Consider the following 18,675-nt stretch of genomic DNA (forward strand, 5'->3'; position numbering starts at 1 on the left):
GTACTGCTTTGCTGGATACTGCTGATAAGCTTGTTGAACTGCATTCTGAGAATTGCTCCAACTGAAGTTAGGATGATAGCGGTTGTTGGGATGATAGGTGGCTGGCACAGGCTGTTGCGACCTCTGAAAGTTGCTCACGAACTGAGCTGATTCACTAGAAATAGTGCACTGCTTCGTCTCATGCGCACCAGCACAAAGCTCACAGACACTAGTGATCTGATTAACTCCATAATTAGCCAAAGAATCCACCTTCATCGTCAAAGCCTTTAGCTGAGCAGCTATAGCAGTAGCTGCATCCACTTCCAGATTTCCTGCTACCTTGCCCTGAGGTAGTCTCTGAGTAGGATTCTGGTACTCATTAGCAGCCATCAGTTCAATCAATTCATAAGCTTCATCGTAGTTTTTAGCCCACAAGGCTCCTCCTGATGCACCATCAAGCATGGGTCTAGAAGTAGCACCCAATCCATTATAAAAGCAGTTAATGATCATCCAATCAGGCATCCCATGATGAGAACACTTTCTAACCATCTCCTTGTAGCGATCCCAAGCTTCACATAAAGATTTTCCAGATTGCAGAGCAAATTGAGTAAGTGCATTTCTGATTGCAGCAGTATTCCCCATAGGAAAGAATTTAGTTAAGAACTTTTGAGCAAGATCCTCCCATTTGGTGATAGACCCTGGTGGTAGAGAATATAACCAGCACTTAGCTTTATCCCGTAGAGAGAATGGGAAAAGCCTCAACTTAATAGCATCTTCAGAAACTCCATTGAACTTGAAAATGTCGCAGATCTCGATGAAATCTCTGATGTGCATGTTGGGGTCTCTTGTCGGAGAACCCTCAAGTTGAACCGAGTTATGTATCATCTGAATCATGCTCGACTTGATCTCAAAGGTATTAGCCGAGATGGCTGGTCAAACAATGCTAGACTGAATATCATTAATCTTTGGTTGAGAGTAATCCATCAAAGCCTTCAGATTCGCTTCTGGTTCTCCCATTGCAATAAGTGCTTCTTCTTCAACTATCTCCTCGACAAGAACTTCCTCGAAAACTTCCTTAGCTACTACAACTTCTTCCTCAGCTTGATCCGGACATCCTTTTCTAGAAGATTGCACAAGGGTTTAGAGATTTTAGAAAAGTCCTTGATGAACCGCCTATAGAAACCCGCATGACCAAAAAAGCTGCGAACTCCCTTTAAAGAAATTGGTGGAGAAAGGTTTTCAATAACCCCCACCTTGGCTTCGTCCACCTCAAGACCTTTACTTTAGACCTTGTGCCCAAAAATAATGCCATGTCGCACCATAAAGTGACATTTCTCCTAGTTGAGAACCAGATTGGTCTCAACACACCTTTTAAAAATGGCGCCAAGGTTTTGCAAGCATTCGTCAAAAGAATCACGAAACACAGAGAAATCATCCATGAACACCTCCACATTCTGACCAATCATGTCAGAGAAGATAGCCATCATGCATCTCTGAAATATGGCAGGTACACCACACAACCCAAAAGAAACTCTTTTGAAGGCAAAAGTACCAAACAGACAAGTTAAAGTAGTCTTTTCCTGATCTTCTAGAGCAATACAAATCTGATTATAGCCCGAATAGCCATCCAGATGACAATAGTACTCATGACCAGCCAATCTGTCAAGCATTTGATCAATAAACGGAAGAGGGAAGTGATCCTTCTTTGTGGCCTTATTTAACTTCATGTAGTCCATGCAAATTCTCCACCACGTGACTGTTCGAGCAGGGATGAGCTCATTTTTCTTATTAGCAACAACTGTGATACCTCCTTTCTTCGGCACACACTGAACTGGACTCACCCAAGAACTGTCAGAAATGGGATAGATGATCTCTGCATCTAGCCATTTGAGGATTTCTTTCTTCACAACATCTTTCATGATCGTATTAAGCCTTCTCTGTTGCTCAATAGTGTGCTTGCTACCTTCCTCCAGCAGAATTTTATGCATGCAATAAGAAGGGCTGATTTCTTTGATATCTGCTATAGTCCATTCAATTGCCGACTTAAACTCTCTCAGAATTCTTAAGAGCTTTTCCTCATCACTACCTGAAAGGTCAGATGCAATAATAACAGGCAAAGTAGATGCATCACCTAAAAAAGCATACCTTAAGTGTTCAGGCAATGGTTTAAGCTCAAATGTATGAGCTTCCTCAATAGATGGCTTGAGGCGCTTTGGAGATTTGTTCAGCTCCTCTATTCCAAGAGATTCAAAAGGCATATCCATTTTCCGCTTCCAGGGAGAAGTATTCAGATATTGCAACTGCTCATCAACTTCATCATCTTCACTGTCTGAATTCCCCAGCAAGGCCTTTTCTAAGGTATCAGACCTTAGCAATTGATCAAGTTCTGAAGTAACCACAGAATCGACCAACTCCACTTGTAAGCACTCCTCATTTTCTGTAGGGAATTTCATGGAATTAAAAACATTGAAAGTTACATCCTGATCCAGCACTCGCATGGTGAGCTCACCCTTCTGCACATCGATCAAGGTTCGGCCCGTAGCCAAGAATGGTCTTGCCAAGATTATGAGAATCTTTTTATCCTCCTCGAAATCAAGAATTACAAAATTGACAGGAAAGATGAGTTTGTCCACCTTGACTAAGACATCCTCCACAATGCCTCATGGATATGTAATAGAACGATCGGCTAACTGCAAGGTCATATAAGTCGGCTTTGGCTCAGGTAAGTCCAACTTCTTGAAGATTGACAAAGGCATCAGATTGATGTCAGCTCCCAAGTCACATAAGCATTTGTCAAATGGCACTTTTCCAATGGTGCAAGGAATTTGAAGCTTCCATGATCTTTAAGCTTCAGAGGCAACTTCTGTTGCAACACATCACTGCATTCCCCCGTGAGAGCAACGGTCTCTAATTCATCAAGCTTCACTTTTCGAGAAAGAATACATTTCATAAACTTCGCTTAACTAGGCATCTGTTCAAGAGCTTCAGCGAAAGGTATGTTGATATTAGTTTCTTGAACACCTCCTGAAACTTCTCAAATTGCTTATCCAGCTTTTTCTTCTGCAGCCTCTTAGGAAAAGGAGGTGGAGGATAGATCTGCTTCTCCCCTGTATTACCCTCAGAAGGAGTGTGTTCAACAGTAGTCTTTCTTGGTTCCACTTCAGCTTCCTTCTGTACTTTTTCTTCAGCCACAGCTTCTCCATCCGAAACTTGAGAGTGTTCAGAATTTGCAACCTTCCCAGTCCTCAATATAATTGCCTTTACCTGCTCCTTAGCTTCCCTCTTTCCTGGAACTTCAGTGTTACTAGGGAGTGTACCAGGTTGATGATTTAACAAGGCATTGCCAATTTGTCAAATTTGATTTTCCAATGTCTTGATAGAAATCGCTTGGCTCTTGCACATGAGCCTCAACTCCTCCAATTTAGATTTTTCATTAGACTGCTGCAGCTCGAGTTGTTGCCTTGGTGCGTATTATGGTTGCTGAAAACCAGGAGTGTTGTACTGCTTTGCTGGATACTGCTGATAAGGTTGTTGAACTGCATTCTGAGAATTGCTCCAACTGAAGTTAGGATGATAGCGGTTGTTGGGATGATAGGTGGCTGGCACAGGCTGCTGCGACCTCTGAAAGTTGCTCACGAACTGAGCTGATTCACTAGAAATAGTGCACTGCTTCGTCTCATGCGCACCAGCACAAAGCTCACAGACACTAGTGATCTGATTAACTCCATAATTAGCCAAAGAATCCACCTTCATCGTCAAAGCCTTTAGCTGAACAGCTATAGCAGTAGCTGCATCCACTTCCAGATTTCCTGCTACCTTGCCCTGAGGTAGTCTCTGAGTAGGATTCTGGTACTCATTAGCAGCCATCAGTTCAATCAATTCATAAGCTTCATCGTAGTTTTTAGCCCACAAGGCTCCTCCTGATGCACCATCAAGCATGGGTCTAGAAGTAGCACCCAATCCATTATAAAAGCAGTTAATGATCATCCAATCAGGCATCCCATGATGAGAACACTTTCTAACCATCTCCTTGTAGCGATCCCAAGCTTCACATAAAGATTTTCCAGATTGCAGAGCAAATTGAGTAAGTGTATTTCTGATTGCAGCAGTATTCCCCATAGGAAAGAATTTAGTTAAGAACTTTTGAGCAAGATCCTCCCATTTGGTGATAGACCCTGGTGGTAGAGAATGTAACCAGCACTTAGCTTTATTCCGTAGAGAGAATGGGAAAAGCCTCAACTTAATAGCATCTTCAGAAACTCCATTGAACTTGAAAGTGTCGCAGATCTCGATGAAATCTCTGATGTGCATGTTGGGATCTCTTGTCGGAGAACCCTCAAGTTGAACCGAGTTCTGTATCATCTGAATCATGCTCGACTTGATCTCAAAGGTATTAGCCGAGATGGCTGGTCAAACAATGCTAGACTGAATATCATTAATCTTTGGTTGAGAGTAATCCATCAAAGCCTTCAGATTCGCTTCTGGTTCTCCCATTGCAATAAGTGCTTCTTCTTCAACTTTCTCCTCGACAAGAACTTCCTCGAAAACTTCCTTAGCTACTACAACTTCTTCCTCAGCTTGATCCAGTGTTCTCTTACGAGACCGCGAACGCGTATGCATACACGCTCACTAGAGTACCTGAAACACGACAAGGAAATAAGTAAGTAACAATGTCCGAGTCAATGAACTTTAACGACCACTGATGATAAACACATAAACTAAAAATTTACCCCAAGTCCCCGACAGCGGTGCCAAAAACTTGTTAAGATGAAAACACGCGCTAATACTCACGCAGGTATACGTGATCGCAAGTAATATATAATTAATTTTAGTTCGATCCCACAAAGATTGGTTTAGGTTAATTTTAATCAATGCACTTATGCAACAATGGTATGGTTATTATCCAATGCTAAGACGATTGTAATACCCCCAGATCCGGGGTCGGGGATCCGGGTCGTCACGGTCTTTCTTTCCACAATATCACTTCACTTAATTAATAATAATAACCTTATGCTGTGACCCCACACTAACACACACCACAACCCGTTATAGTCTCAGAGATGAAATTGAAATAAGTACAAGTCTTTGAATCCATAATTTAAAAGTTATTACAACCCAAAATGATTACTTGATAAATTTACAGTTAATTGCCATTATCTGCCACAAGTTATAATTATACATAATTGATTCTCAAAAGTAGATGGTCTGATCTACAATAGATCTACCTCTGCAGCTATAGCAGCTACAACATCATCGGGAAGATGCGGGACGCTTCCTACGCGCTTGCGCTGGGTCTGCTGGAGTCTGGCCATCTTTCCTAACTGTTGTTGTGTGATGAAGAAATAAAGCAAGAGTGAGCCTTACAGCTCGCAAGATAATATATAGTGATAACAATAATATAAGTATCTAAATGGATACTTACTAAAATCTTTTATCAAGTGTAAGATAATTACTTACTAGATATAAGTAAAAACAAGGAATGAAGTTACCAATTACTTCACTATACTTATATCATTTATAAAGCTACTTGAACTACCACTGTTCAAAGTATAAAGAGTTTTCAACAGTTCATCACATAGATGAGACTACAAGACAAGATTTGAATAGATTAAATCTTTGAAATTTTATTAAAGGAAATGAAGTCATGATGTACTTCATTAAGTTCTGATATATATATATATATATCCACATATACATCTTCTTTATACATTTCCTGAAAACCTCTGTCATATAAAGTATGAACAGAATTGCAATATCCAATAAATTTGGAAAGGAAAAGAATTTTGGCATAAACCAGATATCTTGCTGATCATGCGAAGATACCCATAAGTAACCTTTTCTACTAGTAGATGGACGAATTCCCCACTGGTCATCACCCTGGTCTCAATAGGACCTTATGCTGGACTGCCACTCAGCCACTTATGCATTTGATGGACTCCCACTGAGCCACTTACACTATCATGGACGCCCACTGAGCCCATGTTGCTTATGCCGACTCAATAGATGGACTTACTTCCCGAACGTTGGGTAAGTAATCAATTCATTTACCAAAACTGCAACCTTGTTGCGAATATAAAATACACCACAGAGCCGGATCCCTCAGGTTTTGAGCGAGTATTTAAATCCCCTTAAAAAGGAAGATCTTAAATATAAAAATGAGTTTTGGGATCCGCTCTAACTTTTTAAAAATCATTTTGAAGACTCGAAAACACTTTAAAGAGTGTTTGGAGTAAAGCTGATTTAATGAAGTAAATCAGTCCCCAGTATATTTAGAAAATGACTGAATATTATTATTTAAATAATATTCCCATAAAGAATAATCTTTATAAAAATAATTGAAGTAGAAGTATTAAAACTTATACTTGAAACGAGTATTAAATAACCAAAGATATACTTATATGAAAGTACTATCTTTATTTGAATAATCGAAAATAAGTTTGATTATTTACACCTTATTCTTTAATAAAATAAAGAACAAATCTCAGCAAATAATCGGAGTCATAGATCCTCGAATGAATATTCAAATAATATTCAGATAATAAAATAAAAGGAGTCATAAGTCCTCGAATGAATATTCAAAATAATATTCATTTAATAAAATAAAAGGAGTCATAAGTCCTCGAATGAATATTCAAAATAATATTCATTTAATATAAATGAGTCATACACCTTCGAATAATATTCGAAATAATATTCAATAATAAAATAAAGTTAAAGTTATCGAATAAACCTTATTCGATTAATAGTTTTGAAAACTATGACCATATATATATATATAAGTATATATATATATATATATATATATATATATTTATATCCATATATACAAAATCTACTCGGGATCCTCGACTCCCGGTTTTAGAAAATATTTTCACCTTTGGGTCCCTAGACTAAGGGGTATATGCAAATTACCGCTATCCTCTAGCATAGGTATTATCAACAATTATATATGGAAAGAATACGAAACAGGCATGCATATATATATACCATAGCAGCATGCTTCAATATATAACAACATTTGCTAATTAACCAACATGCATCTATCGCAAGATAATGCAAATACATATACTCATCACCACAACAGTTATAACGGGTAGAAAACTTGCCTGAGCGACTTGGGGTGATAAAAGGCTTTGGACGAGTCTGGTAACCTATAAACAACAAGTAAGTTGGAATTAAACCAAAGTCACTTGTAAATCTATACTTTAACTAACTTAGACTCTAACGCTTGTTTTGCGCTTACTGATTCGCTTAAGTCACTCGGGTACCCTCGGCTCCACCATTTTTAATAATTTAACCTTTACGAGTTTTAAGGCGATTCCTTCGCGAGTGTCTTACCAACTGCCTAACACACTTACCATAAATGTTTCATACATTAATTAACCCTTTTTGGTCTTTAACCTATGTTTCAAAGTAAGGCGAGGGGAAAAGTTTCGTTCGCGAAACGCCGTTACTTGAAACGGTCGTTTCTCCTAAACCGTGCATCAGAATCGAACGAACTACATATCAAAACGAAGCTCGTAACATGAGCTATCTAAACATGGCAGTGGTCATAATCTAGCAGGGGGTTCTCGGGTCCTAATATTATGCACAAAAACAGTCCAAAGAAAATCGGACGTTACGACGGCTATGTTTACGCGATTTCCAATATTTTAAACCATTCAAAACCAACCCAATTCAACCTCAAATCCAACATACAACCAACATCCATCCTTATCACATCATAACAACCCCAACCAATTCAATTTAATCATTTATACTTATGCCTAAGCTTAACTTTAACCATACTTAAGTTCTTTTAATCAAAACAACAACATTTACCATTCCATTTCAATACCAATTAAATCCCAAACTCTAAATCACCAACATCAAGCTACAATATCATCCTACTAATCAAAATCATCTTATAATACATAGGAATCTAGGGTTTGGAGATGGTATACCTTCCTTGAAGTGGTGGGAGGAGCTAGGAAGCCTTAAGAAGCTTTGAGAAGTCTTAGGAATGCTTGGATCTTCAAGGAAAACAAGAAAAATTTCAAGTTAAAAACTTGAAAACACTATTCATAGTCTTCTTCTTTGATTAAATGAAGAAGATGGAGAAGGAATTGATGGCTTAAACTCATGATATAGCCCTAACTAAGCATGAAGATGATTAGGGAATTAACTCACCAATTTAGGAAGCTTGGATCTTTGATTTTGAAATTCTTGCTCTTTTGAATAGTAAAAAGCCGAGAGCTCTTCAAGAACAAGCCTTGGTTCTTTTTGATTTTGATGAAAAAATGATTTTGCTTGGCTTGGTTGATTTGTTTTTGTGTTTGATTTAGTCAATTACCTTGTTGCCCTTGAATTTGTGTGGTTAAAAAGCCACCACACCTCCTTCCTTCCCATGTCATGCTTGTGTCATCCTCATGATGTCATCCTCCCCTCCTTGTCCTCTTTCTATTGGTTGGATGACATCATCCCCACTAATCCCTTTGATTAACTTCCTAATTGTTTGCCTAATGACCGCTGATCTGTTATACGGTTCGCTTAACTTTCGTTTTCGTTTATCGTTTGAAGGATCATACCCGGGATCTTATTACTTAGGTTCCCTTAACCTTTCTCAATACATTATATTTCTTTTTATGATCCTCTATCATAATCCTTAAATTTAAATCCTTTTTATCCTGTTACCTTATACTCAATTCTCTCCGTATCTAGTGGATTTCCGGGAAAAATCCAAGTGTTCGGAAATTGGATTCCGACAATCTTTACATACACTTATATACCACATAGAGTACTAATAATATCCCAGAATATCCATAACAGAACCCCTACATAGTGTGGCATGAAAAGTTTTCTCATTCAGCTAAAACACTATTCACCAGGGTTACAAAAAGTTGAAAATTTTGGGGGTTATTACAACGATTATCAAATTGAGGTTGTTTTAACTACGCTTAACTAAGAGATTATACTAAAGAACATTAAGTAAGAGAATAAAGAGAGTTGAATACTATATAACACAAACATGGGATTCTCTTCATTATTACTTCATTCAATAACCTCTTCGTTCTTAACCTTAGCATGCAATGGTGATGACACTAATCAGATAACACGAAACTGATAAATGCCAACTTTCGTTGTACGAATACCATACTACCAGACATCCACAAAAGAGATAGAAGCTGAATAGACACCAATTATATTGAGACCCTATATTTCTATAGAATTTGACAACATAACGGTTTAATGCACAAGTTATCTATCATGATTACATAGGGCAAGTAAGATGGTTAAAATTACCTACGAATCATGCATAAAAAATACATGAACCTATGCTAGCATGACAAGTTTTAAACCCCTAAATTCACTTTCGCTTCATTAGAGATTAACACGATATCTTATAAGTTCGCGACGCTCATAAGACGAATAAGCACAACCAATATTAGGCTATCATACAACCACCACACACTAAGGCATCGAAACAAATTAACAACAGAAATCCATAAGTAAATCCGCTAGAACCCCATGATAACGATTAGCCCATAATCGTACTCATCATCAACGTGGGTTCCGATGAAAGCATGGTATAATAAACGTAGTCTTTATACTGAATAAATAAAACCAAGTACATTACACAAGAGTATAGGTTCACAAAATAAGAAAACTAGCATCCACAGTTACAACTTAAAACAAATAGTCACAAGAATAAACTAGATCCACTTCGCCTTGGTTGAATTGTGCTATACGGTCTTCTTATGCCTTCTCCTAAAGTTCTGGTACATCTTGTTATGAAAAACGATCATAAGTTATGTTTATATAGCAGCCCATACAGAGTAGAAGTCCATCAATCAAAATCACAAGAGAATCAAGATTCTTTTATCCCGTGACGCGGTCGCGCGCTTCAACAGCGCGGGCGCGCTGAGTTTCTGCTCTTTGGGCACGGCCGCGCGCTACTTCAGCGCGGGCGCGCCGTCCTTCTAGATAAAATTCTGACATGTTTTTCTTGCTGGTTTGAGTTGGCCTTTTCACGAGCAATCTTCTGGAACATCATCCTAACACAATTTTAGCACCAAAATAATGCTAAATCTCCTGATTCTTTTATTTATGCCTGAAATGCGAAAACACTACAAAAACACATCAAATACACAAATAACTTGAGTACAAAATGCCAATTCAAGCATTTATAGAGCATTCTAAGTGGACATAAATGACACTTAACAATATTAGGTATCCTTATAATCAAAAAATATAATTACGCACTGCACAAAAAAATATATTAGAAAATGACCTGTGGCTCGCACGGGTTATTATGCTAGTTGATCATATATGCAACAAAGATGTAGAGAAAAAATGTGAATTGCTAATCCCTGTTTTCATATTGTTTTGAAATTTCCAGTATGAACAAAATAATAGATTGTGCCTTTTCTCGATCATATAATTTTTTAAGCAGACTTGCATGTAATGTACTACTTTTCCAAGGAAACCATATTGGTATTGAAATATTAGGTTTCAATTTAATTTAATTTAATTTAATTTTATCTTTTGTTTCCACTATTGAGAACATTTGATTTTGAGTGAGTAGCATAGTTATTTTTAAGTGTTTTTCGAAAAAAATGATCAAATTTTCAGATTTTCTAAACAATTTGTAAGTTTATTTTTGCTTCTGACTTTTAAAAAAGTGACTTATGTTAACTCTCGTGAACTCTTTGCTTTAATTACGAATTTATAAGAATGTGAAGTATATTCGTGTTCATATATTATACTAATTTTAAAAGAATGACTTATTTTGTTAGGATCTGAAATTTTGGTCACTTCATTGAAAATCAGTGTAAGATATGAACCAAAATTATATCATTTTCTTTTATAACATTAGCAGTTAACGCTAAGAGATAACATGAGTTCACCAGAGAAACTCTATTAAAAGTCAGATACAAAATTGATAACATTTTTTAGAATTCATAAACTAGACCGCATTTTTAAAAATTCATGTAAATTAAAGGCAGAACTATGCTATATACTTTTTGTTCTCTTAAGAAGAGTAAAAGATTAAACGACAAGTAAAAAATTTGCAAAAGAACCGATCATATTTAAAAATGTAATACCCTCAATTTGACAATTAATGGCTTTTTAAGGCAAAATTCAAATAAATATTCATAGAAATCAAAATCAGCCAAAGTTTTCACAGTTTCAAGAGAAAAATCCATACAAATATGTTCAACACTACTCTCCAAAATCCATCTTGCCACAAAATGGGCAACATTATTACCAGCTCTTCTAACATGACCAACACTAAACATATTAAACATCGATCTCCCCTTATTAATATTATTAAAAATTTGATAAATCGGAGCATAGCCAACCCATCCACCCCCTGACATTGTTTAACACATTTCACGAATCTGTTTCAATAATGTAACCAAATCTTGTAGCAATTTGTAAACCATATTCAATAGCCATTGCCTCCTCCATCTCTGCGGAACCTGTCATCATTCTCTTCGCTACAGTGACCAATTATCCTCGTTCATCTCGGATCACTACATCGGATGCACAAGATATATTCTGAATAAAATATACATTCATGTTGATTTTAACACAATCAGATGGAGGATATGTCCAGGAATATGGAGAGCTTATGTTCCTTCTGGTTATCGGCATGGAGACCTTCTTAGTATAAGCACAATAGTCTTTTGATAACCTTACAAAACCCGCTACAACTAGACCAAAATCTGGACATTCTTGTTCAAACAAGATTTTATTGCGACAAACCCATGAAGCCCACATCAGAAACTACAATATCTATTCACTTTTGTCTTTAAGTGAATACGCATTCTTGGAATGCATATTTCTTTAAAAAAAATTTAAAAGAATACACATGTACATGATGTGTATTCTTTATTTTTTTAAAAAATGCAATGCGCATGCCCTGAATGCGTATTTAGTGGGTATTTTGGGCGGAATGTACGGCCAATAGGCATTCTTGGCAGTTGGAGCTGGAAAGTAATGTATTTTGGGCATTCTTTTAAAAAGATCCATGTATCGCACGGGTTCAAAGATGAAAATAAAAATACTGTAATGTAATGAAATAATCAATATTTCTGAAAAATAATTTCGAGTGTAGGTCCATTTTCATGTACGTGCTCAAAAATACAAAAGTGTGTTAGCCTCAAATGTCACTATTTAAGAGAGAATGACCCTCAATGTCACTTTGGGAAAAAATTGCCCAAAATATCACTCCAAAACAAGGTTTCACGTTCTATTTTTCTGTTTAATAAAAAATGGAGTTGCGTGTTTCGTTTTCAATTTTTTTTAAAAATGTTTTCAATTTTTTTTAAAAACTGAAAACGCAACTTCAAGTCATGTGTATGGGATGTAAAACTCAATTTCAATCTTTGTTTTTTAGGTTAACGCATGTTGGATTAGCGTTTGTCTTTTTTTGTTTATATACCCAAAATGCTAGACAATGTTATATTTTCAAGTTTAAAACTTTATTCAAACGAGTATTCTGTTTCATATTTTATTCGGATCTATAATTATTTTAATATTTTTAAAACCCAAATTGAGAATTGATGAAACCTAAAATATTAAAAACGGTGAATGCCCTAATCCCTAGAGCCTAAACCCTAGATCAATGTATCTTTCATTAATTTATTTTTTAATATTTCTAAAACCCAAAAGGGGATTGGTGAACCTTAAAATGTTAAAAATTGTTAAATTAGACGTCTTATTATTTAATTTTTTAATATTTCTAAAACCCGAAAGGGGATTATTGAACCCTAAAAAGTTAAAAATTATGAAATAGGGGCCCACACTTGAATTTTAAAAAATTAATTTTAAAATTTAAAGTTTTTGAAAGCCAATAAAAAGATATGAAAAATAAAATATTAATTAAAAATAATTGAAATCGTATTTTCAAGTTGTGTTTTATTGTTAGAAACGTAATATCAAATGTTGTTTAGAATCTCCAAACGTGACATAAAGTAATGAAATAAGTTAAAGAATTTTTTTTTTTTTTAAAAGAGATAAAGTCAGAAAACATGAATCAAATTTGTGTTTTTGATTTTAGTTGAAAACGGAAAAACGAGACAATGTTATAAATGTTGTGAATTGATTTTGCCATGTGGTCAAATATTGTAATAGCAAGGCTAAGTTTTAGGTGTAGAATTGTTACAATATGAATTAATTATATGTCCCCTTTCACTTGCTATAAATATAGCTTGAATCTGTGAATGAAGATTACACCGAGCATTCTTTCTCTGCTCTTTCTCTTACTCATCTTCCTCTCTCCGATCAAATATAGTAGTTCTTTTAGCAACTCTTTTATTGTTACTATAGCCGGTATTTTATAACACGTTATCAGCACGAAGCCCTGCCGAAACTGAGAAGATATACTTTTAATTTAAATGTACATATATATGAGTAGACGTGGTTACACCCTCTACATATAATTTAAATATATATATATATATATATGACCGAAGTAGACGTGGTTATACCCTCTACTAATAATTTAAATATGTATTGTCGGAGCACCGCCTATTATTTTACGCTACCATTTAATTTTGGGTTATACCGAAGTATAGTGGGAACCTTAATTTATAATTTGCATAACTATCGTATACTAACTTTTTGCCCCTAACTAACTTATGCAGGATTGTCCACTTTAATTTATTATTGATCGGAGATAACCTGCATACGCAGACGTCCGTATGGCGGGTGAAATCCATTTATCATTTTATATATAGATCTATTTATATTATCAATGATAATAATGATATATACATTGATTATTGCGTACTTATTAACGCATCCGATTAACTAGGATTTTATGTAATATTTACATTGATGAATTAAAATTTAATAATTTTCGTGATAATTCAGATTTAGTATGAAAAATATTACAAGCTTGTCGTTCGTTGCTTTGGACATTTCTGACAATAATTATTTATCATAGGTACAAGATGTAAAGTTGCATTTGGGTTCAAAGAAATTAAGTGATACAATAAAGGCAGAAAATAAATCTACGGCTGAAGAAAACTCTACCTCTATAATTTTTCTCCGACACCACATGCATGAAGATTTAAAATCTGAGTACTTGGAAGTCGAGGATCCCTTTATTTTATGGGAAAATCTAAAGGATAGGTTCAATCACCAGAAATTAGTTTATCCACCTGCAGCTGAAAATGATTGGGCTAATTTAAGACTTCAGGATTTTATGAGTGTCCGGGCATATAGCTCTGTTTGTTCAAAATAAGTTCTAGGCTTATTATGTGTGGTGAAAAAGTTACGGAAAAAAGAAAAACAATAAAACATTATCAACTTTTCACCCCAACAATATCAACTTAGCAGAGATGTACATGGAGCGTAAATTTACTAAGTTCGGGGATCTTCTATCAACTCTCCTCGTTACTGAACAGAATCATGAATAGGTGATTAAATATCATCAATCCCGTCCAACAGGATCTGCCCCATTATCTGAAGTAAATAACATGTCATTCCATCAGAATGTACGTGGAAAAGGGTATAGAGGTAGACGGGGCCAAGGGCGGTACCGTGGACGAGGTCGGAGCCACGGGCATTTTCATCCATATAACAACTCTGGTCACCGGAAGTGGCAATTTGAATCACAGAGTAAAAGAAAGGCACCACGAGGAGGAAAAACTGAAAATATTTGTTCTAGGTGCGGCGTGGATGGGCACTGGACACGTAATTGTCATGCCCGGATCATCTTTTTAAGCTATACCAATCTTCTCAAAAATCAAAAGAGAAAATGGTAGAAACAAATTTTGCCAACAATAACATAAATGATTTTCCGAGAATCACAACTGGAGGAATAAGCATTAATGGTCTGAATGAACCTAACGAAACTTCCATATGGGAGGCTGAAGATTAGTTTCATATAATTACTATAGTAGTATATATTGTGTGCTTTATTTTATTTGAACTATGTAGTGTGTTATGTTCTTATCAAATAAATTATATTTCTTAATTATATACAGAATGGATTCTGAAGATATATGCATTGCTGATTGTGGTACAACTCTTACGATTCTACATAACCAAAAATATTTTACCCAAATAACCAAAACTGAAGCTCAAGTCGGAATAATTTCCGGCGTATCTAATATAATTGAAGGTTTTGGAAAAGCTAGTTTCGTACTACCTAATGGTACCTACATACACATTCCAAATGCATTATATTCTAGTAAGTCTACTAGAAATCTTCTTAGTTTTAAAGATATCCGACTCAATAATTTTCACATCGAAACTACCTCTGAGGCTAATAGAGAATATCTTCTTATTACTTCCGCTAATCCTAGCAACAATAAAATCTTAGAAAAGTTTCACTCACTTTCCTCAGGATTATATATGATGAAAATTAGAACTATTGAGTCGCACAATATCATTTCTTCCGAACTCATAGATCCAAAATCTTTTACACTTTGGCATGAAAGATTAGGTCATCCTGGCGTCTCTATGATGCGTCGTATTATTGAGAATTCTACTAGTCATCCTCTTAAAGATTTTTAAGTTCTTTCCAACAATGACCTTCCATGTTCAGCATGTTCTTTAGGAAAACTGATTACTCGACCATCCCCTACTAAAGTTCATCTTGAGAGCCCAACTTTTCTAGAAAGGATTCAAGGAGACATATGTGGACCTATACACCCATCATCTGGCCCATTTAGGTACTTCATGGTATTAATCGATGCCTCAACTAGATGGTCTCATGTTTGTCTTCTCTCATCTCGCAATGATGTTTTTGCAAAATTACTTGCCCAAATAATCAAATTATGAGCTCAATTTCCAGATCATTGCATCAAGTCAATTCGTTTAGATAATGCCGGAGAATTCACATCTGCAACTTTTGTCGACTATTGTATGTCTGTAGGAATCTCAATTGAACACCTAGTTCCTCATGTACATACACAAAATGGGTTAGCTGAGTCCTTTATCAAAAGACTCCAACTTATTGCAAGAGCGATATTGCTAAAAGCAAAATTACCTACATTTATTTGGGGTCAAGCAATACTTCATACTGCTAATATTATTAGGATTAGACCAACTTCCTACAACCAACATTCTCCGCTACAACTGGTACTTGGTCAAGTTCCTAATATTTCTCACTTCAAAATTTTCGGAAGTGTTGTATATGTACTGATTGCTCCACCACAAAGATCGAAGATGGGAGCTCAAAGAAGAATAGGTATCTACGTTGGTTTTGATTCCACATATATAATTAGATATCTGGAGCCTCTAACCGGAGTCTTGTTTACCGTAAGATATGCAGATTGTCATTTTGACGAGTCTATGTTTTTTCCTTAGGGGGAGATAAACATTCAAATAAAGTTAATCCTGACATAACATGGAATGCATCAGGATTATATTTTCTAGATCCACGTACCGGTCAATACGAACTTGAAGTTAAAAGAATTATTCATATGCAAAATATCGCAAACCAAATGCCTGACGCATTTAATGATTCTAGAAATATAACTAAATCTCATATACCTGCAGTAAATACTCCATCTAGAATAGATATAAAATTCAAAAATCAGATACAAAAGAATTAGTTACAGAATCAAAGCCACGCCTGAAGCGTGGTAGACCGGTCGGTGCAAAAGATGTTGCACCACGAAAAAGAAAAATAAAGAAAGTTGCCCCTGAAATGGCACATGCTCCAGAAGAAGCAAATACCCCTGAAGTGGTATTATCTCATGAAGAGATTCCAGTCCCCGAAGATACGGGATTAAACAATCATGAAATTTCAATAAATTATGTGCATGATATGAAATTATGGGATCGAAGTAAAGCCATAATCGATGATGTATTTGTGTATTCTGCGGCATTGGATGTCAACATAAATTGTGATCCTGAACCACAAAGTGTAGCTGAATGTCGTCGAAGAAAAGACTGGCCAAAATGGAAAGACGCAATCCAAACAGAATTAAATTCATTGCGTAAAAGAGAAGTATTTGAACCTGTTGTCCAAACACCAATTGGTGTGAACCCTGTTGGGAATAAATGGGTATTCATAAGAAAAAGAAATGACATAAGAAAAAGAAATGAAAAGAATGAAATTATGAGATATAAAGCCCGACTTGTAGCACATGGGTTTTCTCAAAGGCCTGGAATTGATTATCTAGAGACATACTCGCCAGTGATGCATGGAATTACCTTTCGTTTTATATTAGGTATGACATATAAAGAAAATTTGGAAACACGTCTTATGGACGTCGTTACTGCATACCTATATGGTTCACTTGATAGTGAAATCTTTATGAAAATCCCAGAAAGGTTAAAAATGGATGAGTTCAAGAAACCTCGTCATATATACTCCATTATACTTCAACGATTATTGTATGGACTGAAACAATCTGGTCGTATGTGATATAACAGCCTTAGTCGTTATTTACAAAAGAATGGGTATATTAATAATCAAATTTCTCCATGTGTTTTTATCAAAAAATCACAGTCTGGTTTTGTGATTATTGCTGTATATGTGGATGATTTAAACCTTGTAGGAAGAACTACAGAGGTTGATGAAGCTGTCATATATCTAAAAACAGAGTTTGAAATGAAAGATCTTGGAAGGACAAAATATTGCCTTGGTATACAAGTCGAGCACTTGTCATCAGGAATTTTCCTCCACCAATCTACATATACAAAAAAGGTTTTGAACATATTTTACATGGATAAATCTCATCCATTGACTACTCCAATGGTGGTTAGATCTTTAGAGCCTGATAAAGATCCATTTCGACCACGAGAATATGATGAAGAGGTTCTTGGTCCTGAAATCCCATATCTAGGTGCAATTGGTGCACCTATATTTCTTGCAAATAATACAAGGCCAGATATTGCATTTGCTGTGAATTTATTGGCTAGATTTAGCTCTGCTCCGATGGACAGACATTGGAATGAGATCAAACATATATTCCGTTATCTTCGTGGAACAACATAATTTGGATTATTCTTCCCGAAAAACTCGACATCTCAGTTGATTGGATATGCAGACGCTGGATATTTGTCAGATCCTCATTTTGGTTAATCACAAACAGGATATGTGTTTACATATTGCGGTACAACCATTTCCTGGAAATCTACGAAGCAATCTACAGTGGCAACCTCAACAAATCACTCAGAACTCATTGCAATTCATGAAGCCAGTGGAGAATGTGTTTGGTTGCGATCTATCATCAAGAATATTCGGGAATCATGTGGATTATTAGATATCACTAAAAGTCCTACCATTATGTTTGAGGATAACACTGCATGTGTTGATCAACTCAAGGAAGGATATATCAAAGGAGACAGGACGAAGCACATTTCACCAAAATTCTTTTACACTCATGAGCTTCAAAAGAATGGTGAAATTAATGTACAACAAATTCGGTCATGTGACAACCTTGCTGATTTATTCACGAAATCATTACCAAATTCAACATTTGGGAAATTACGACAGAAGATTGGAATGCGCCGACTCAAGAATTTATTTCAACAAAATTCAGAGAAAGATTAGTTTTTCAAGGGGAGATTGTACTCTTTTTCCTTCATCAAAGTTTTTATCCCACTGAGTTTTTTTTTGACAAGGTTTTAACGAGGCAGTTTATGATCCATACCACAATGACAATCAAAGGGGAGTGTTGTGAATTGATTTTGCCATGTGGTCAAATATTGTAATAGTAAGGCTAAGTTTTAAGTTTAGAATTGTTA

The 18,675-nt window shown here is 35.8% G+C and overlaps 2 non-coding genes across 2 annotated transcripts; both read left to right on the forward strand.

The window, feature by feature from the left end:
- Positions 1 to 499: 499 nt before the first annotated feature.
- On the forward strand, positions 500 to 606 carry LOC141694797 (small nucleolar RNA R71). Its single transcript, XR_012564080.1, has one exon. It is a non-coding gene; the product is annotated as a small nucleolar RNA R71 (small nucleolar RNA).
- Positions 607 to 3,976: 3,370 nt separating this feature from the next.
- LOC141694843 (small nucleolar RNA R71) lies at positions 3,977 to 4,083 on the forward strand. The gene has a single exon (XR_012564125.1). It is a non-coding gene; the product is annotated as a small nucleolar RNA R71 (small nucleolar RNA).
- The last annotated feature ends 14,592 nt before the right edge of the window (positions 4,084 to 18,675 follow it).

Source organism: Apium graveolens, chromosome 10 (genome assembly GCF_009905375.1).
Source record: "Apium graveolens cultivar Ventura chromosome 10, ASM990537v1, whole genome shotgun sequence".
Classification (NCBI taxonomy): domain Eukaryota; kingdom Viridiplantae; phylum Streptophyta; class Magnoliopsida; order Apiales; family Apiaceae; genus Apium; species Apium graveolens.